This window comes from Halichoerus grypus, chromosome 9, assembly GCF_964656455.1.
Source record: "Halichoerus grypus chromosome 9, mHalGry1.hap1.1, whole genome shotgun sequence".
In the NCBI taxonomy this organism is placed as follows: Eukaryota; Metazoa; Chordata; class Mammalia; order Carnivora; family Phocidae; genus Halichoerus; species Halichoerus grypus.
The window spans coordinates 99881377-99900746 of record NC_135720.1 but is presented as its reverse complement, the minus strand read 5'-3'; the positions used below and the strand labels follow the sequence as shown (position 1 = coordinate 99900746).

The window sequence follows — 19370 nt, the reverse complement described above, 5'->3', positions numbered from 1 at the left end:
TAATTATGTTTTACAATTGTTTGAAAAACTATTATTTTAGGATAAGAGCATGCATAGGGAATTAGATAACATTACTACATATTGTTTATGCAAGTTCAACTCCAGCTTCTGCTAATGTTCTAACAACAATTTATTTAAGTCATTCTGTTTTGGTGGGGTGTGTCACAACTTTGCAGTGATAATAGGTTGATTTTTATTCTAATCATTGTTCCGAATATAGACTGTCATGCTTACTTTTCTGTTACTCACTTTCTACACCCTAATCTAGGAGACACTCAAAGATTTCCTGGCTGTGGCAACACTTCTATTGCATCTCCAACTGTAGTCACAAACAGGGGCTCTATGGCTATTTTTTGACCAGCTGATGTATTCTTACCCATGCTTCCCAATCACAGCTAGGTGTAGCTAGTAATTTTTCAAATTCTTGTTCAACTGAACAGAGGGGAAACTTACTTCTAATTATTTATATTACTTAGAAAATCAGATGGCTCTTATTCACCTGTTGATGTATTTAGAGTAGTTTCTGGCTTTTTAAAAAGTTGTCATGAACATTCACGTGCAAATCTTTGTATGGATGTATGATTTCATTTTTCTTGGTTAAATTATTAGGAGTGGAATGGACAAGTCTGTTGGTGGTTAATTTTTTTACTTCTAAGACTTACCAACTGTTTTCAATTATGGTGCACCATTTAACATTTTCACCAGCAGTGCATTCGAGTTCCAATTGCTATTCTTTCTTGCAGACACTTAGTCTTCTTAATTTTTGTTCGAATGGGTTATAGTTGTAACTCATCATTTAATTTGGAATTCTCTAATAATAAATGATGCTGAACATCTTTTTTATGTGTTTTTTTTCCTGTCTGTGTCTTCTGTGGTGAAGCATTTGTTCAAAACTTTGCAAATTATATATATATTTTTGGTCTTTTTGTTGTTGTCAGAATTTTTATGTAAATCTGGATACAATTCCAGTATCACATATGCAATTTTGAAGTAATTTCTACAAGTTTTGGAATTGTGTTTTTGTTGCTTAACAGTATCTTTTCGATATCAAATACATATTCCTAATTTTGACAAAAGGCCAAATTATCAATCTTTTTCACTTATGAACTTTATTTTTCATTGACTCTAAGAGAATTTTGCCTACCAACTGTCACAAATATTTTTGCTTGTCTCTTCCAGATATTTTAGATGTTACATTTATGTCAAAGATCCATTTTGAGTTAACTTTTGTATAAGTTTCAATGTATGGATCAAAATTCAGTTTTTATGCACGTGGATACCAAACTGTCACAACATTATTTGTTGAAGGGCTTTCTTTTTTCAGTGGAATGTTCTGCAACTTTGTTGAAAATAAATTGATCACTTATGTCTATGTCTGTCTCTTCTGGACTCTGTTTATCTTTTTTTTTTTTTTTAAGATTTTATTTATTTATTTGACAGAGAGAGAACAGCGAAAGAGGGAACACGAGCAGGGGGAAGAGCAAGAGGGAGAAGCAAGCTTCCCGCGGAGCAGGGAGCCCGATGTAGGGATCCATCCCAGGACCCCAGGATCATGACCTGAGCCAAAAGCAGACGCTTAATGACTGAGCCACCCAGGTGTCCCATGGACTGTTTATCTTGATGAAAATACTATATTGTCTTGATTACCTAGAATTACAAAATAAGAACTTCCTTCTTTTCTAACATAGGCATTTAGTAACATAAATTTCCAAGTAAGCACTGCTTTAATTTTATCCAAAATTATTGAATATTTGTTTTTATTTTCATTTAGTGCAAGTAGTTTCTTAATTTTCCATTGTCGTCTCAGGTTTCATGAGTTATTTAGTTGTGAGTTATTTAGTTTCAAAAAAAATTGAAAATGTTCCAGATATATTTCTGTAATTGATTTATAATCTATTTCCACCGTCAGAGATCAGTATACTTTGTGTGCTGTGAATTAGTTTTGAAACACTGAGATGTCTTAGAAGGACCAGGATATATTCTATCTTAATAAATATCTGTGTGTACCGAAAAATAGTATTTGTACCAGAGAGGGTTCATTTTAAAAAATAGCATAAAAATCAACTTTGAAATAGGACATAAGAAATGGAAATAATCTATTATCTGTCCAATTAGTAAGTGGTTGAAAATTTAGTGCAGGTTAGCTTCAATTCACATTTCTGTTGAAAATTTTTATGGAATGTGCATTCCATTATGCTATGTACAGGGCCTGGGTGTGGAAATGACCAATAATCTATATGCCTATAAGCAAATTTAATCATTTGCTTTATGAACAAAATGAATCAATTGCTTATTAAATATTAACATTTCCTTTTTATGAAGCAATAATCTCTATTAGGAAACTACCCATGAGCTACTAATCTTGCATTATAAAAATTTTCCATGAGCTTTTATTATTGTTATTAAAGGTAAAAACTTGGTGATGCAAACTTCTTTCTTGATTATTCAAGCAGAACTAATTTTAACAAGCTGGAAGAATCATACAGTAACACTGTGGATAGATGAACAATGCAAACATTTTAAAGTACCAGTTTTATCTTCCAAATATTTTTTGATTTATCTATTTATGCTTTTCACTAACATACTTCTATTGCATAAATATTAGGACAAATTAATTTTAAGGCAATTTAGTATTGTTTAATTTTTGCCAAATATAGACTATTTTCTTTAAAAAAAAATGTTTATACCAACAACTATCATTTATTGAGCAACTTTGATGTTCTAGGCACCATAAGAGCAGTTTAACATGTGAGCTCTCATCTAATCCTCACACTGAAACTGCTGCAATCTGTCCACTGTCCCTTCCTACAGCTGAGAGAGATGAGATTTACGGAGGATAAGCAATTTCCCAAGGGTACATTCCAGAAGTGGCAGAGTTGGAATTTGAACTGAGGACTGTGAGGCACTCACCTGTTAGACATCAAACCACAAGGACACATTTCCCCACTGTCAGTACAGATCAGTTAATCATGACCTCCCAAAAGCAAAGAGGAAACCAGGGAAAGGTCCAACATAATTTATGACATTGCACTGATGATTTCTATTATTTTCAGGTTTGAAATTTGGTGCCTGAGCTGTTTTTGTTTTCTTAATGAGTGCAAAGGGCCTCAGATAACTACAGGGACAAAACTAAATGACTAAATCACCCAGATCACAAATACATATTTTCTATAGGATCTTTGCACACTAAATTCTTACTGAACTCTCTTATTAGTTACTAACTCAGGTAAGCATGGAATGGGACAAACCCATAATATGAAGACTAAGATGGGGATTTTAATTTTAGTAAATTGATGTAAACAAGAATCATTTAAAAATAAATAAGACAAAACATCTCCAGCTCAAATAATCCTAAGGAAGAATCACTGTGTTGCTGAGATTAGATTGTGTTTCATATTCACTTAAGAGTCCGACATGTAGATTCATCCCCAGAATAAAGAAAATTGTGATCTAAACTTTTTGATTTGTGTTTCAAAGTGATCCCTTCAATTAAATCTTTAAAAAAGTAAGGATCTAAAGAGTTCAAATTCATACTAACAGTTATTTTTCTAATGATACTTCAATTAGTAAGATTTTTTAAATTTAGCTTTAAGATTGTTTTTGTCATGAAGTAAAGTAATATATTAGTTATCAAAACTTGAAAACACCTTCTAAATGACTGCATAGGGGCACCTGGGTGGCTCAGTCTGTTAAGCGTCTGCCTTTAGGTCAGGTCATGATCCCAGGGTCCTGGGATCCAGCCCTGCATCGGGCTCTCTGCTCAGTGGGGAACGTGCTTCTCCCTCTCCCTCTGCCTGCCGCTCCCCCTGTTTGTGCCCGCCCCCCATCAAATAAATAAGTAAAATCTTTAAAAAAAAAAAAAAAGCCTGCATAATTGTCTTCTAATATACACACTCAGGAATCTCATTTTCTTACTTGAATTTTATTACTGCAGAGTTTACAACTTCCGATAGGAAATAGAAGACTGTGCCTAGGGCAATTAGTCACTGACTTCTCACAAAACAAATCTTTTCATCTTTCAACACAATTATGTTATATCCTCTAGAGGTCTGCAAAACATAACATCTAGCTAATCGAAAGACAAAGAATGAGAATGTTTGTCTTTGTGTCTGTAGCATTAAGTAGAGGAACTGAGGAGAGTTACTAGCTAGACCATGAAGGAGACAAGGATAATTAATTCTGATAACCTGAACAGGAATATCCCTTAAAACGATATACACTCCAAAACATGGTCAGACACACCAAATTCCTTATAAGATGGAGAAACAAGCAATAGATGCTTGTTCTCTGTTCTTCATCTAGCTCTGGAGATGACAGAAATGAGACAGGAATTTTAAGAGAGCCGTTTTTTTGGCAGTGTTTTGCAGTAAAACAGGTGTAATGTAAATGGATCCTAAGATGGTTGGATCCCTTTTGGGGGCGGGGCACAAAAACATGGCCTGAGCAGGAGATGTTGAAACTCCAAGGAGAGGAAATGGGCTGCTGTATAGGATTATTGTTACATTGTTTCTCTCCCCCTCACATCCTGTGGAGGTCAAGCCAGTGACTGAGAAAGGATGGGCTTAACTGGGGTAACAGCTGGAAGAAGTGTGAAGTTTGATGAAATTCATGCTGATTAGGTTTAGAATTTAGGTCAGAGCAGTCATCAAAATAAGGCACCAAATGAAAAGAAACTGCAAAAACTTAAAGCAGAAAGAAGAAACATGTACCCTAATCCTAAGAAGAGTGTCCTAGAGATAGATTCTAAATATGTGCTGGTCTTCCTTTGCTAGTTATGGATAATGCTGAGACAATGCTGGAGGCAGGTAGGGTGGAGAGCCAAGAACTCAGAAAAACAAATATACTTAGTTCTGGCAGCCTCCAATCCTTGGCAATTAAAAGAGATGAAGTCAGCCAGGAAGAGAAGTTGTGAGATAGAGCTGCAGAAAGGTAATTTTGAGGACAGGGAATTTCCATTTGTGGGGACAGAAGGTAGGGAATAGATGACCATCGACTGTAACATAAAGCTTGTCAGAATGAAGGTCTTTTTCCAACTCCACCAATCACACTACAAAAAATAAAGTCAGGATAAAGTCTTCTGATCCCTGGAGATATAAGTAACTAAATTAACAAGTATATTCCTAGGGAAAATTCAATATATCTGAGTATCCCCTGTATAATGAGAGAAAGACAATAAAGTGACAAAATACAAAATACACTAAAAGAAGCTGAAGTATTAAAAAGTCAATACAAGTTTAAAATGAACTCAACACATACCTTTAAGGGAAATAAGTATAATGAAAATCTAAATGACAATCAAGTGATTATAAAACATAACTAGTTGGAGATACTGGGAATAAAAAAAAAACTGTTGAAATGAGAAACTTAAAAGAAGGGGGTTACATAGTAAATGAGATATAAAAATCAGTCAGGAATGAATTAGTGAGTAGATATATTGGTGGAGAAACTCAGAATGAATTAGAAAGGGACCAAGTGTTAGAGAGATGAGAACAAAGTTAAGATATGAAACTAAAGGGAGTGTCAATATCCATTGTAGAAGGTCATAGAAATAGAGAAGGTATAAATAAATATGATAAAGTATTGGAGAAAATAATATATAATAAAAGAGTGACATATGCTCTTAAATTAAAAGAGCTTATAATATACCATGCAAAATAACTATGAATTAAAATAAACACATACTTAGAAACAGTATAGTGAATTTAAACAAAATCAAATGGAGGAAGAAAATGTTTAAAATTTCCGTAATGGAAAAGCAAATCACATGATAGGATAGATTGAAATCGATAACTAACTTTTCAAAATAAAAATAAGGAAATGGGGAAATATCTTTTTTTTTAAAGATTTTATTTATTTATTTGATATATATAGAGAGAGAGCGAGAGAGCACAAGCAGGGGGAACAGTAGAGGGAGAGGGAGAAGCAGGCTCCCTGCCAAGCAGGGAGCTGGATGCGGGGCTCAATCCCAGGACCCTGGGATCATGACCTGAGCTGAAGGCAGACGCTTAACCATCTGAGCCACCCAGGCGCCCCGAGAGAAATGGGGAAATATCTTTAAGGTACTTAAGGAAAAGTACATTTTATTTATTTTTAATTTTTAAAAGATTTTATTTATTTATTTATTTATTTATTTATTTAGGGAGCAAGCGGGGGTGGGGGGAGGAGGGGCAGAGGGAGAGGGAAACAGAGAATCTCAAGCAGACTCCGCGCTAAGGGCAGAGTCCAACATAGGGCTCGATCTCACAACCCTGGGATCATGACCTGAACTGAAATCAAGAGTCAGACACTTAACTGACTGAACCACTCAGGCACTCCTTGGAAAAGAACACTTTAAACAAAACTTTATGTCTTTTATTTGCAATTTAAATGAGAGAATAAAATAAAGATACTTTAAGTAATGAAAAAGTTAAAATATTTCTGTTGCGACTGTTTTAACAAACAAACAAAACAACACAAAAACAAAACAAACTCTGGGTAGATTCTTTCACCAGGAAAAAATTATACTTTTAGAACAAATCAATGAACAATATGAAGGAAGAAGGACACAAATCTTAGAAAGACCATTGTCTATCTAAGTAACAATCACAATTTTTAGAATTTTTATGCAGTAAATGGTATATAACTAAATTTTAAAAATATTTCCTTGTAGCTTTTGCCTATTTATTGGAATACTGCCCTGGTCTGTTTGGATTGCTATAATAAAATACCACAGACTGATGGCTTATAAATAACAGAAAACTATTTCTCACAGTTCTTGAGTCTGGAAGTCCAAGATCACAGTGTGCTTTATTGGGTCCTGGTGAAGGACATCTGGTTCTCAGACTGCTGACTTCTTGCTATGTTTTCACATGATGGAATTTGCAAGGTAAGTTTCTATTGGGCATTAATTCCATTTCTTGAACAGTCTGCCCTCATGACATAATCATCTCCTCAAATCCAATCTCCTAACACCATCGCATTTGTCATTAAGATTTCAACATATGAATTTTTTGGGAAACCAACATTAGGCCATAGGAAAAACCATCTTTTCATATGGTTTCCTTGATGAACTATCCAATAAATTTAAATATAAAATTCACTTGAAAAACATACAAAATATGAGGCACCTGGGTGGCTCAGTTGGTTAAGCGGCTGTCTTCGGCTCAGGTCATGTTCTCAGGGTCCTGGGTCCAAGCCCCGCGTTGGGCTCCCTGCTCTGCTTCTCCCTCTCCCTCTGCTCCTCTCTTCCTTTGGTGCTCTCTCTCACTATCTCTCTTGCTATCTCTCAAATAAATAAAATCTTTTAAAAAAATTCAAGATGATTCACATGTGGTCATATCAATATCTGCATATAAAAGATATAATTAGATATTGTTTGCTAAAAATATTGCCTTGGTTTTGATTATAAGGAAGACATTTGTGTGTGTGTGTGTGTGTGTGTGTGTGTGTGTGTGTGTGTGTGTGTGGCATCCTACCACTTTTGAGATTATCTTTTCCAATATACTATGTCTATATTCATACCACTGGTACCATCATTAAAGTTGATATGCGACTTCAGTATTTCAGAATTTTCTGAAAGCAATTGGAAAGGAGAGAAGAGCTTGATTTGCAAAGATCACATACTGTGAGAGTTTTCTCTTACAACACCTGCAATTTTTATACAGTATGAAACTGGGCTGTAACTTTCCATAACCAAATGTTAACATTGTTAGCTGAAAACAATCACAGCACCTGATAATACAGAAGTGAGTTAAGATTTCCTATTGTACATGTATTTAATTTCTAAGAACAAATTATTACGAGTTTGTTAAGTTTTTTGTAATGAGTTCCAATTATTAAATATTTCAGTTGTAAAGTACTATCCTACTTATAGCGTCCTAGGGATGAATATAAATGTTCTTCTGATGTTAATATGCCTGATGACTCTCTTCACGATTATTCAAAATATCAATACAATCAATGGATAGACCAATAAAGGATAAACCAAATACAATCAATAGATCCAATACAACCAATGAATAGTCTATCCATGGACTGTATTGCTTGTATGACACAGAATGGGAGAGAAGTGTTTCTTACTTTTGTGATGCCACAGAATCTCCTTTTATCCAAATATTGAATTGAAATGAGTAAAGAAATATAAAAATAAGTAGGACTGGATTAATGATTCATCTCAAAATCTTAAAATTGGAGCAAACATTTCTAGCGTTCACTATCCCCACATCAGTATCTTCAATATTCCCTCAGCCTTCCGTGCATCTTAAGTTGGTCGACCTTGTGCTGTTCCATTGTCCTCAAATAATCACACCCTTTGCAATTCTGTTTACTTACAAAATCTTTCTCATTCTAACCTGTGACTTCCTGACTCTCAAAAGCAACTGATGCTTGTCTGGCACTAATAATATACTGCGGGTGTGTCTTTAACATTACAGTGTTTTCCTATCCTGGCTCTTTCCCATGGACAGTCACACACAGACATCACTTTTTTTTTTTTTAAGTCAGTTATCCATCATTCATCCAATATCTTCTGCTATGTAGTATTCTGGAAAAATCTAATGTCAAATGAGTTTTTTTTTTTCTTTATAAGTAACAATTTTTTTTCTTTGCTCTCTAAGGTGTTTTAATGTGTCTCTTTTATCATTTACTTTTAACTTACATAATTTCCACAATTTTTTATGTAGGAATGTTGTTTTCATAAATTTTATTTCACATATACTAAACTGACTGCATCTACATATCCAGGTGTTACATTTTAAATTGTTTCTGCTCCACATGACCCATTCTTAGGGTTGTGTAAACCAAAATTTTATTTTTTATTTATTTATTTATTTATTTTAAAAATTTTATTTATTTATTTGATAGAGAAAGAGAACACAAGCAGGGGGAGCGGAAGGCAGAGGGAGAGGGAGAAGCAGGCTTCCTGATGAGCAGAGAGCCTGATGTGGGGCTCGATCCCAGGACCCCGGGATCATGACCCGAGCCGAAGGCAGATGCTTAACTGACTGAGCCACCCAGGCGCCCCAAAATTTTAAATAATGAGATTATTCTTAAATATTTTGGTTGGAAGAGGAAGAAAAATATTTCAATTTAATGTATCATCCATTGAATTCACAAAATTGAAATTTGGTGATAATGTTCAGATACAGCACAGAGGTGACAGAAACGATTTCAGTCAATCAGAGCAGAGTTAGAAACCCAGCCCAGGCATTTATTAGCAGTTTTAGCTTGGACACATTTATTTATTTATTTATTTATTTATTTATTTATTTATTTATTCTTAAAGACTTTATTTATTTATCTGATGGAGAGAGACATAGCGAGAGAGGGAACACAAGCAGGGGGAGTGGGAGAGGGAGAAGCAGGCTTTCCACTGAGCAAGGGAGCCCGATGTGGGGTTCGATCCCAGGACCCTGGGATCATGACCGGAGCCAAAGGCAGATGCTTAACAACAGAACCACCCAGGCACCCCTACCTCAGACACATTTAATTCATCTCTTTGTATCCAGTTTCTGCATCTATAGATATGTCCCATTATTCACATCCAAAGTTTGTTCCAAAGATTTAATATGCCATGCAATACAAATGTGATATGTTGAATCTTTTACCACATGCACAATTAGCAAATGACAACTTAGATTAGAAGCAAATACGGTGTCAGGAATCTCGATTACAAATTATGAATAATAAAAATTAATAGCTAACACCACATAGCAGGATCTGTTATGGATTCAGTATATATTTTCCCTTTATCCTCACAAGCTTCTCTACAAGGAGGCACTAGTATTATTATCCCTAATTGCAAACGAGGAAACCAAGGCACAGATCTGTTATCAGGTGGAGGTCAGCAGTAGTGATTCTACAGGTAAGATGAGGGTAAACCACCTCTCTATCAGAGGGTGTGGGGCAAATAATCTCCCTCACACTCCCATCCCTTCATTATGTAAGTCCTCTTGAAGGACTGCAACAGACTGCCAATAAAGTGTTGGAAGTTTTTTTTTGTTTTTTTATTTTAAGTTTTTATGAAATCATTCAGCTACTCTTTAGAATAATTTTAGGCTATTAGTCTGAGTTTAATTTTCTTTGGTTTCCTAAAGAAGTTTAACTATCATATGTACATGTTGCCATCTTGTGGTCATTTTCCAGAATTATCCTTCATGTGAATGAATTTTCTGAACCATGAGTTGAATTAAGTAATAGCCTGGCACAGAGGAAAAAAAAAATGTTGCAGCTTTTAATTATTTAATAGCAAAGATACATATTCTATCAAAACTATGCAACCACCCAATCCGGGTAGGGGATCTCCTGGCAATGATAATAGTAATGCACTCATTGGTAAAGAAATCTTGCCTGCTATGACCAGGTATTTAGATCTGAAATTTATCTGGCTAATTCAGGGATGACTGCATCCATGCACGCTGTGATGTATTACGTAGGTCCCTTTCTGCATTGAAAGACTTACTCCCCCCCAGCGGCTGGAAGTCCTGACCACAGACAGCTCTACTATCTGTTTTCTCTAAAAATCGCCCTTATTCATGTCCATAAACTCTCTATTCAAGAACTGGTAGATGTGGTAACTGTAAATGCCAGATCATATATATAGATTTTTCCCCTGGTTTTATTAAGGCCCAAATGGACACACAACTCTATACCAGTTTAAGATGTACCACACAATGACTTGACATACATACTTTATAGAATGTCACCACAATAAGTGCAGTTAACATTCATCTTCACATCTGGTTAAAATCTTTTTCCTTGTGATGAGAACTTTTAGAACCCACTTCCCCAGCAACTTTCAAATATACCAACAGCAGTGCTAACTATCGTCCTCAGTTGTGGATGGCATCCCCAGTACTCGAAGTCTGTATCTTTTGACCACCTTCCTCCAATCTCCCAACCCCTTCCCAGCCTCTGGTAACCACAACTCTGATTTCTTTCTCTATGAATTTGTTTTGTCTGTTTTTTTAGATTCTATATATAAGTGAGATATGACAGTATTTGTCTTTCTTTGTCAGACTTAATGACACTTAGCATAATGCCCTCAAGGCCCATCCATGTTGTCACAAATGACACGATTTCCTTCTTTTTATGACTGAATAGTATTCTAGGTGTATATATATACCATACATTTTTAATCCATTCAGCTATAGATGGATGCTTAGGTTTTCTCCATGTCTTGGCTATTGGAAATAATGTTGCAATGAAATGGAGGTGCATGTTCTTTTCCTTCAGATATATATTCAGAAGAATTGCTGGATCATATGGTAGTTCTATTTAAATTTTTAGAGGAACCTCTATTTGTTTCAAATAGTAGCTCTAGCAATTTACATTCCCACCGACTGTGCATACGGGTTGCCTTTTCTTCAGATCTTCACCAGAATTTGTACTCTTTCGTCTTTTTGATTATAGCCATTCTAACATGTATAAGGTGGTATTTGATTGTGGTAGTGGTTTGCATTTCCCTGATGGTTAGTGATGTTGAACATCTTTTTATGTGCTTGTTGTTCTTCTACATGTGTTTTTTGGAAAAACATCTACTCAGATTCTCTGCTCATTTTTTTAATGAGTTGTTTTTTTTTTTTTTTTTGCTATAGCAGTGTTATGAGTTCTTTGTATACTTTGGATAATAGCTTTTTATTAGACATATTATTTGTAAATATTTTTCCGTTTCATTTTGTTGATCATTTCTTTTGCTGTGCAGAAGCTTTGTAGCTTGATGTAGTCCTACTTGTTTATTTTTTATTTTGTTGCTGGGCGTATCACGTCCAAATATCATTGTTAAGACCCATGTCAAGTTTCCCTGATTTCTTCTAAGAGTTTTATTGTTTCAGGTCTTATATTTAAGTTTTTCATTCATTTTGAGTTCATATTTGTGAGTGGCATAAGACAGTGGTCAAGTTTCATTTTTTTATTGGTGAATAGCACCATTTGTTGAAGAGATTGTCTTTTCTCCATTGAGTGTCCTTGTCCCTTTGTCAAATATTAATTGACCCAAATGCTTGGGTATATAGCTAGCCTCTTTACTCTTTTTATTTTTTTTAAGATTTATTTATTTATTTGAAAGAGAGAGCAGGGGGAAGGGCAGAGGGAAAGAATCTCAAACAGACTCCCTCTGAGTGTGGAGCCTGACAGGCTCGATACCCTGAGATCATGACCTGAGCTGAAACCAAGAGTCGGTCGCTCAACCAACTGAGCCACCCAGGCCACAGCCTCTTTATTCTGTTCCATTGGTCTATGTGTCTTCTTTTACGCCAACACCACCTGGTTGGTTCCTGTAGCTTTATAATATAGTAGCAGTTTGAAACCAGGAAATGCTTTATTCTTCTTTCTCAGGATTGTTTTGGCTGTTCATGGTCTTCTGTGATTCCATACTAATTGTAGAATGTTTTCTACTTCTATAAAAAATGCCATTGAATCTATAGATGGCTTTGGGTAATATGGATATTTTAACAATATTTATTCTTCTAACACACGATCACAGGATACCTTTCCATTTACTTGTGTCTTCCTCAATTTCTTTCATCAATGTCTTGTAGTTTTCAGCATAGAGAAAATTTATTATTATTATTTATTATTATTAGGTTAAATTTATTCCGAAGTCTTGTCTTGAACTGTTTTTGATGCTATTGTAAATAGGATAGTTTCCTTTATTTCTTTTTCAGATAGTTCATTGTTAGTGCACAAAAATGCTACTGATTTTTTAATGTTAATTTTATATCCTTAATTTTACCGAATTCAGTGATTAGACCCAACAGTGTTTTGGTGGAGTCTTTAGGATTTTCTATATATAAAATAATGTCATCTCCAAATAGAGACAATTCTACATCTTCCTTTCCAATTCCGATACCTTTTATTTTCTTTTTTCTCTCTTGATTGCTCCAGGTGACTTCCAACACTACTTTGAATAGGAGTCGTGAGAGTGGGCGCCCTTGTCTTTTTTCTGATCTTAAAAGAAAGAAAAGCTGCCAACCTTTCACCACTGAGTAAAATGTTAGCTATGGGTTTGTCATATATCACCTTTATTATGTTAAGGTATGTTTCTTCTCTCCTAATTTGTTGTAATAATATCATATTATTTTTATCTTTCATTCTATTGGTGTCGATGTATCACATTTATTCATTTGCGTATGTTGACTCATGCTTGCGTCACCGGGATGAATCCCACTTGACCACATGTATGATACTTTTAATGCGTTGCCAAATTTGGTTTGCTAGTGTTATATTGAAAACTTTTGCATGGTATCCATCAGGGATATTGACCTGCAGTTCTCTTTTCTTGTAGTGTCCACATCTGGCTTTGGGATCAGGGTAATGCTGACCTGGTAAAATGAGTTTGGGAGTGTTCCTTCCTCTTTAGGTTGTCTTCTGTTTTGTTTGTTTGTTTTTGCATAATTTAAGAAGGATTAGCATTAATTCTTCTTTAAGTATTTGGTAAATTCATCAGCAAATCCATATGGCCCTGGGCTTTTCTTTGTTGGGGGGTTTTTGCTTACCAAGTCAATTTCTTTACTAGCAATTAACCTGTTTAGATTTTCTATTTCTTCCTGATTCAGTCTTGATAGGTTGTATGTTTCTACGAATTTATCCATTTCTTCTAGATTGTCCAGTTTTTTGGCATGTAATTATCCATAGTAGTCTCATGATTCTTTTTTATTTCTGTGGTATTTCTGTGGTATCCTCTTTCGCTTATAATTTTGTTGACTGGGTTTGTCAATTTTGTTTATATTTTCAAAGAAACAACTATTAGTTTTTTTAATCTTTTCTCTTATTTTCCTGCTCACTCTTTCACTTATTTCTGCTCTAATCTTTATTATTTTCTTCCTTCTGCAAACTTTGGGCTTAGTTTGTTTTCCTTTTTCTAGTTCCTTGATGTGTAAAGTTAGATTTTACATAAATAATAAACTGCGTGTGTGTGTGTGTGTGTGTGTGTGTGTGTATGTAGAGACTGAGTTTTACTGCTTCCCCTGAGATTCTTTAAGACTGTGTTGTGACTACATCATAACTCAACTTCTCTGCATGGCCAGTTTTGCTTTTTTCTTTACCTACACAGGGAGGTGTAAATCTGGAGATCTTCCCCCCATAAACATCCTGCATGCTAATTTCTATGTCAGAGTCTTTTATTTTATCAGGCAAACTAACTGCAACACTCATTATCTTTATTTGCAGTTCAGACAACTTGGAAGAAGCTCTGTAGGACATTACCTCTTATTAATGTCCGTATGATACTCCTTTTTTTGTGGTTCATCACAAGTGAGTATTCATTGTTGTTGCAGTAAACCATGAAATCTGGCTTTAACAGGTGGTTCTATTTTCACATTTTCTAATCCTGTGGATTTGACCTTTTTTTTTTTTTTTTTCATTTGAAGAACTCTGCCTGGCATTTGTGTTTATCTCTTCAAACTTATTCTTGTTCCTTTAATTTGCTGCTGCTAATTTGATTATTTTGCATCCATGTCCTATATACCTTGTTTATGGACCAGCTCAACTCCCATATTCCCTTTGATATGTTACTTAGTTTTACCAGTACACAATGTATCATCTCATCCATCTCATTCCTTTGCAGTTTAGCATTTAATCAATTCATTTATTTATTTATTTATTTTGGTATTTGTCTTTAATCCCCAACATTCAAATTTTTGAAATCAGCAGCTATACTGTCCATTCACTCTTTTACTTGTTAAGCACCTCCTAGTCATACTTATTTGCTCATCTAGAAACCAAGGGGCTTGGGGCCTGTTTTTTCTAAGGGGGGTAAATAGTCAAGAGCAGGTACTGGGAATTGGCCCATTTGCATTTGTATGTGGGTTCCAGTACTTATAACTTCAAATAAGCTACCTAATTTCTCTGAGGTTCAGATTTTTTTTTTAAAGATTTTATTTATTTATTTGAGAGAGAGAGAATGAGAGACAGAGAGCACGAGAAGGAAGAGGGTCAGAAGGAGAAGAGGGTCAGAGGGAGAAGCAGACCCCCCGCTGAGCAGGGAGCCCGATGCGGGACTCGATCCCGGGACTCCAGGATCATGACCTGAGCCGAAGGCAGTCGCTTAACCAACTGAGCCACCCAGGCGCCCTGAGGTTCAGATTTATAATCTTTAAAATAAAGATGTTATTATCTACATTATAGGGTTACTGAAGAAGTTAAATGAGTTAGTGTAAGAAGGTTCTAGAAGAGTGTCGATAGTAAGCACCGTATGTGTGTCTGCTACAACACTCGCAATGCAAGAAGGCCTATGATAGCTACTGAGTTTAAATGTTTTGTTCCAGTAACACTTTACACAGAGACGTTCAAGAGATAAATTTCAAAATCATTTTTCTGTTCACCTGCTCCCCTCTTCATCATTTGCATGAGGAGGCTGTGCCTTAGAATCACTCTCCAGAAGCCTGCACTATTTCTAACCCTTGTTACTCTAGGCCAATGCAGAGTTAAAGGAACCAGGATAAAGTTGCCCAAAAACCTGAGTGATACTTCTGGGAGATAATACGCAGCTAATCACCTCGTACACTTGAGACTGCCCTAAATTTGTTTTGTTTTATAGCACCTAGTATGCACACACACCAGGTTTATAGTGGAAAGACAATTCTCTTTTTATGGGATGCAAGGGAACTGGGAAATAGGTTTGACAATATTGGCTTATCTGGCAGCACCACCTGACTTAGAATCTGGACATCTCGATTCCCAGATGAGTGCCTAGCCTCTGGGCTGCTGCCCAATGAAGACAGTTATGAATTGCCTCTATAACTTAAAGCTCGCTATGCTGACAATACTGGCCGGCAGCTTCAGCTCCAGCTGGGAGCTTGCAGGAGTCTCCACCCCAGACATTCCAATCAGGATCTCAGAGAGTGGGGCCCAGGAATCTGTGTTTTACCAAGTTCTTCAAGCAATTCTTAGTACATTCGAGATTGAGAAGCACTGTCCTAGGGTACATTATGAATGCAGTTAGACTGTCTGATTTGGAATTGTTGCTCTGTCATTTAATAACTATGTGATTTGGGGAAAGTTGTTTACCACCTCTGTGCTTCCATGTCTTCTGCTACATTATAGGTTTACGAAAACCAAACTTTTGGTATATTAAAAGTGCTTACAACTTGAAAAGTCAGTAAACACTATTACTATTATTTGCATCATTGTTGCTGTTTAATTAAGATTACCATCTTCAGCATGTTGCTGGCTGATGGAACTATTTCTTTCTTGACAATATTATGTAGGGTAGCACTTTCTGCTTGGACAACTGGTGAATCAGTGGACAATGTATCATATAGGTCTCTGGTTATTTTGCCTGTTACCAGAAAATTGCTAATTAGTCTTCCTTCAGACAGAATTTATCACATTAAATATAGAATTTGGATTCCTATAAGCAATTTGGATTCATAGTTTAAAATGAACAAATAGTAATATATAGTTTTTCTTTTAAGATTTCATTTATTTATTTGACAGAGAGAGACACAGCAAGAGAAGGAACACAAACAGGGGGAGTGAGAAAGGGAGAAGCAGGCTCTCCACTGAGCAGGGAGCCCAATGCAGGGCTTGATCCCAAGACCCTGGGATCATGACCTGAGCTGAAGGCAGACGCTTAACGACTGAGCCACCCAGGCGCTCCGTTTTGTTTTTTTTTTTTAAGATTTTATTTATAGTATTTTCTCAGTATATTAGTTTTCATTTCTCCAGTACTAGTTTTGAGAATTTCTGAATCTGTCTGGCATTATACTGGTCCAAAGCATAATGCACTGGACATTCTGTGAACAGGGTTTTTAAACTAATGATTGGTTCTTTATAACTATGTGAGGTGATCGTTGCTAACTAAATTTATTGTGGTGAATATATATTTATAAATATATATATATATAAAATATGATTTTACTCATATGTGGAATTTAAGAAACAAAACGGATCAACATAGGAGAAAAAAAAGAGCTGCAAACCAGGAAACTCTTAACTATAGAGAACAAACTGAGGGTTGATGGAGGGAAGTGGGTGGGGGGTGGGCTAAATGGGTGATGGGTATTAAGGAGGGCACTTGTGATGAGCACTGGGTGTTGTATGTAAGTGATGAATCATTAAATTCTACTCCTGAAACTAATATTTCACTGTATGTTAATGAACTGCAATTTAAATAAAAACTTGAAAAAGAAAAAATATGTATATGAAATATGCACATACATATCAACTAATTATGTTGTACACCTTAAAGTCATACAATGTTATATGTCAATTAAATCTCAATAAAACTGAGGGGTAGGAAGCACAGACATAGAAAATGTAAAGGTTAAACACCTACTGGCAGATAAAATGATCATCTATAAAAAAAATCCTATAAAGAGTGTATACAAAAGCAACTAAAATTAATAAGCGATTTTAGAGAGGTTACAAAATATATACCAATATACAAAATTTATGGTATTTCTACATATTTGCACCAACCCATCAGAAATTGAAATTTTATAATCCAACTATTATAGCATAAAAATATGAAATTCTTATTAATAAATTTAACAAAAGACATTCAAGACCTGTACTCTGATAACAATAAGATATTGTTATGAGATACTGAAGTAGACCTAAATGAAGATGAGCTATCATGGAAGGTAAAACTCAATATTGCACTAATACATGCATATTTTCAATGCAACACCACCAATAATCCCAATGTTAGGAGAGTACTTCCTTTTTAGAAATTGGTAACCTGATTTTAAAATTTCTATTGAAAAACAAAGGATGAGTAAGATAAGATAATTTTGACATAAAAGAATAAAGTTGGAGGTCTTATACTACTTGACTTCAAGACTTATTATAAAGATGTGTAAACAAGAAAGTGTGCTATTGGAATAAAAATAGTTGTATAGATAAATGAATCAAAATACAGAGTCCAGTAATAGATGAACACATATTTGGCAATTGATTTTCAAAACAGATATTAAGGAAATTCAATGAAGGAAGGACTATCTTTTCAACAAATGAAGCTGAAACAATTGGTTAGTCATACACCATCCCTTACTTTGCAAAGCATGAAAATAAACTTGAAAAAAAAAAAAAAGAAATTCATCATAGATCTAACTATAACACGTAAAGTTCACCAACTATAGGTAAAACTTAACAAAAACAAATTAGACTCTATAATACATGTATAGATATGTATAAATACATATAGATATGTGCATGTGTATATACACGTATATTTATAAAACTATCGCTCAATGCAGTTGTGATATAATAATAATACGAATCTTGGATTTAAAATACTAGAGGTTTGGCTTGAGTTTTCTTATTATCTATGACACTGATAAGTCATAAGTTTTCTAGAAATCAACTTCCTCATATTTAGAATAAAGTATGAAATGTTCAAAATTAACTGATTTCAAAACTCTGTCTGTTACAGTACCAAAGAACAAAAAGTACCTAAATGACTATCATTTACCAAGTAATATGTAAAAAAAAAAAACAATTGAAATGATTTCTACTTTATTACTATTATTATTAATTTGTACATTCTATGCTTTCAGAAAGGAATGCTAACAAGTCAAAAACAAAACAAAACCAAGCACCAAAAGAGGAAGAGTATTCATTTTCAAGATAGAAAAGATATAAATATGCCTTTTATAATCTTTTTTTGTTTCTGGGGAACCAAAGACTTTGAAGCTGAAGAAACTTGGTTAAGGAGAAGGAATTCTCAGGGCAGACAATTCCTAGCCCTTACAAAGCACCCCTTCTGTGATGCCTCCAGAGCTCATCCCCTACCCAGAGCATCTTTTCACTCCCAGATCCCCCCAAGGTCAGTTAGCTCTTTTGTTCCATTTTCTCAAATTCTGTCAATACGGAAATTTCCAACTAACATATCATGATGTGGCCCATACAAGCACGGCCATATGCCCTTCTACGGTCTCTTTGACATTACAATCCCTCAGTTCTTACCTGCACATGTGTCTGTTCTTGAGTGAAAAGGCTTTGGTGCTGGAGCCCCCGCCTGGCTCTGCCACACAGAACAGATATATAGGAGGAAACCACATTCCTGTCAATATCATTACACAAACTACTGTTTGATCAAAGACTGCAGCCAAGCAAAACAAACTGAAAGAGAAATTTGATGAGGAGTTGGGAAATATTTGCATTCAATCTAGATGGACATTTTGACTTCTTCTGTTCACAAAATGTTTCTGCTCCCCACTTCCATTGAATGACAGGCAAAGATTAAAGGGACACTCTTAAAAATATTTAGCCCCTGAAAATACTGCCATCAAGAGTCAGTCTGAGAAACTACGTTTCAACAATTTTCATTCTTCATGAGATGAAGAATCTGCTTTACCCTTTTGTAGTTGTTTCCCTCTTTTATATTCCCAAGTTGAAAATTTGTGGATGTGTTAATTTGGGATTTTTTGGACGACAGATTCAGTCTTAAA

At 35.1% G+C, this 19370-nt stretch overlaps 1 protein-coding gene across 1 annotated transcript in view; it reads right to left on the bottom strand.

Annotated features, from left to right (window-relative positions):
* Nucleotides 1-18972, bottom strand: part of LOC118536626 (cysteine-rich secretory protein 2-like) — a 109847-nt gene extending 90875 nt beyond the window's left edge. The window contains exon 1 of the mRNA XM_036093569.2: nucleotides 18886-18972. The gene's annotated coding sequence lies outside the window, so the exon portion shown is untranslated. The remainder of the gene's footprint in view (nucleotides 1-18885) is intronic.
* Nucleotides 18973-19370: the final 398 nt, after the last annotated feature.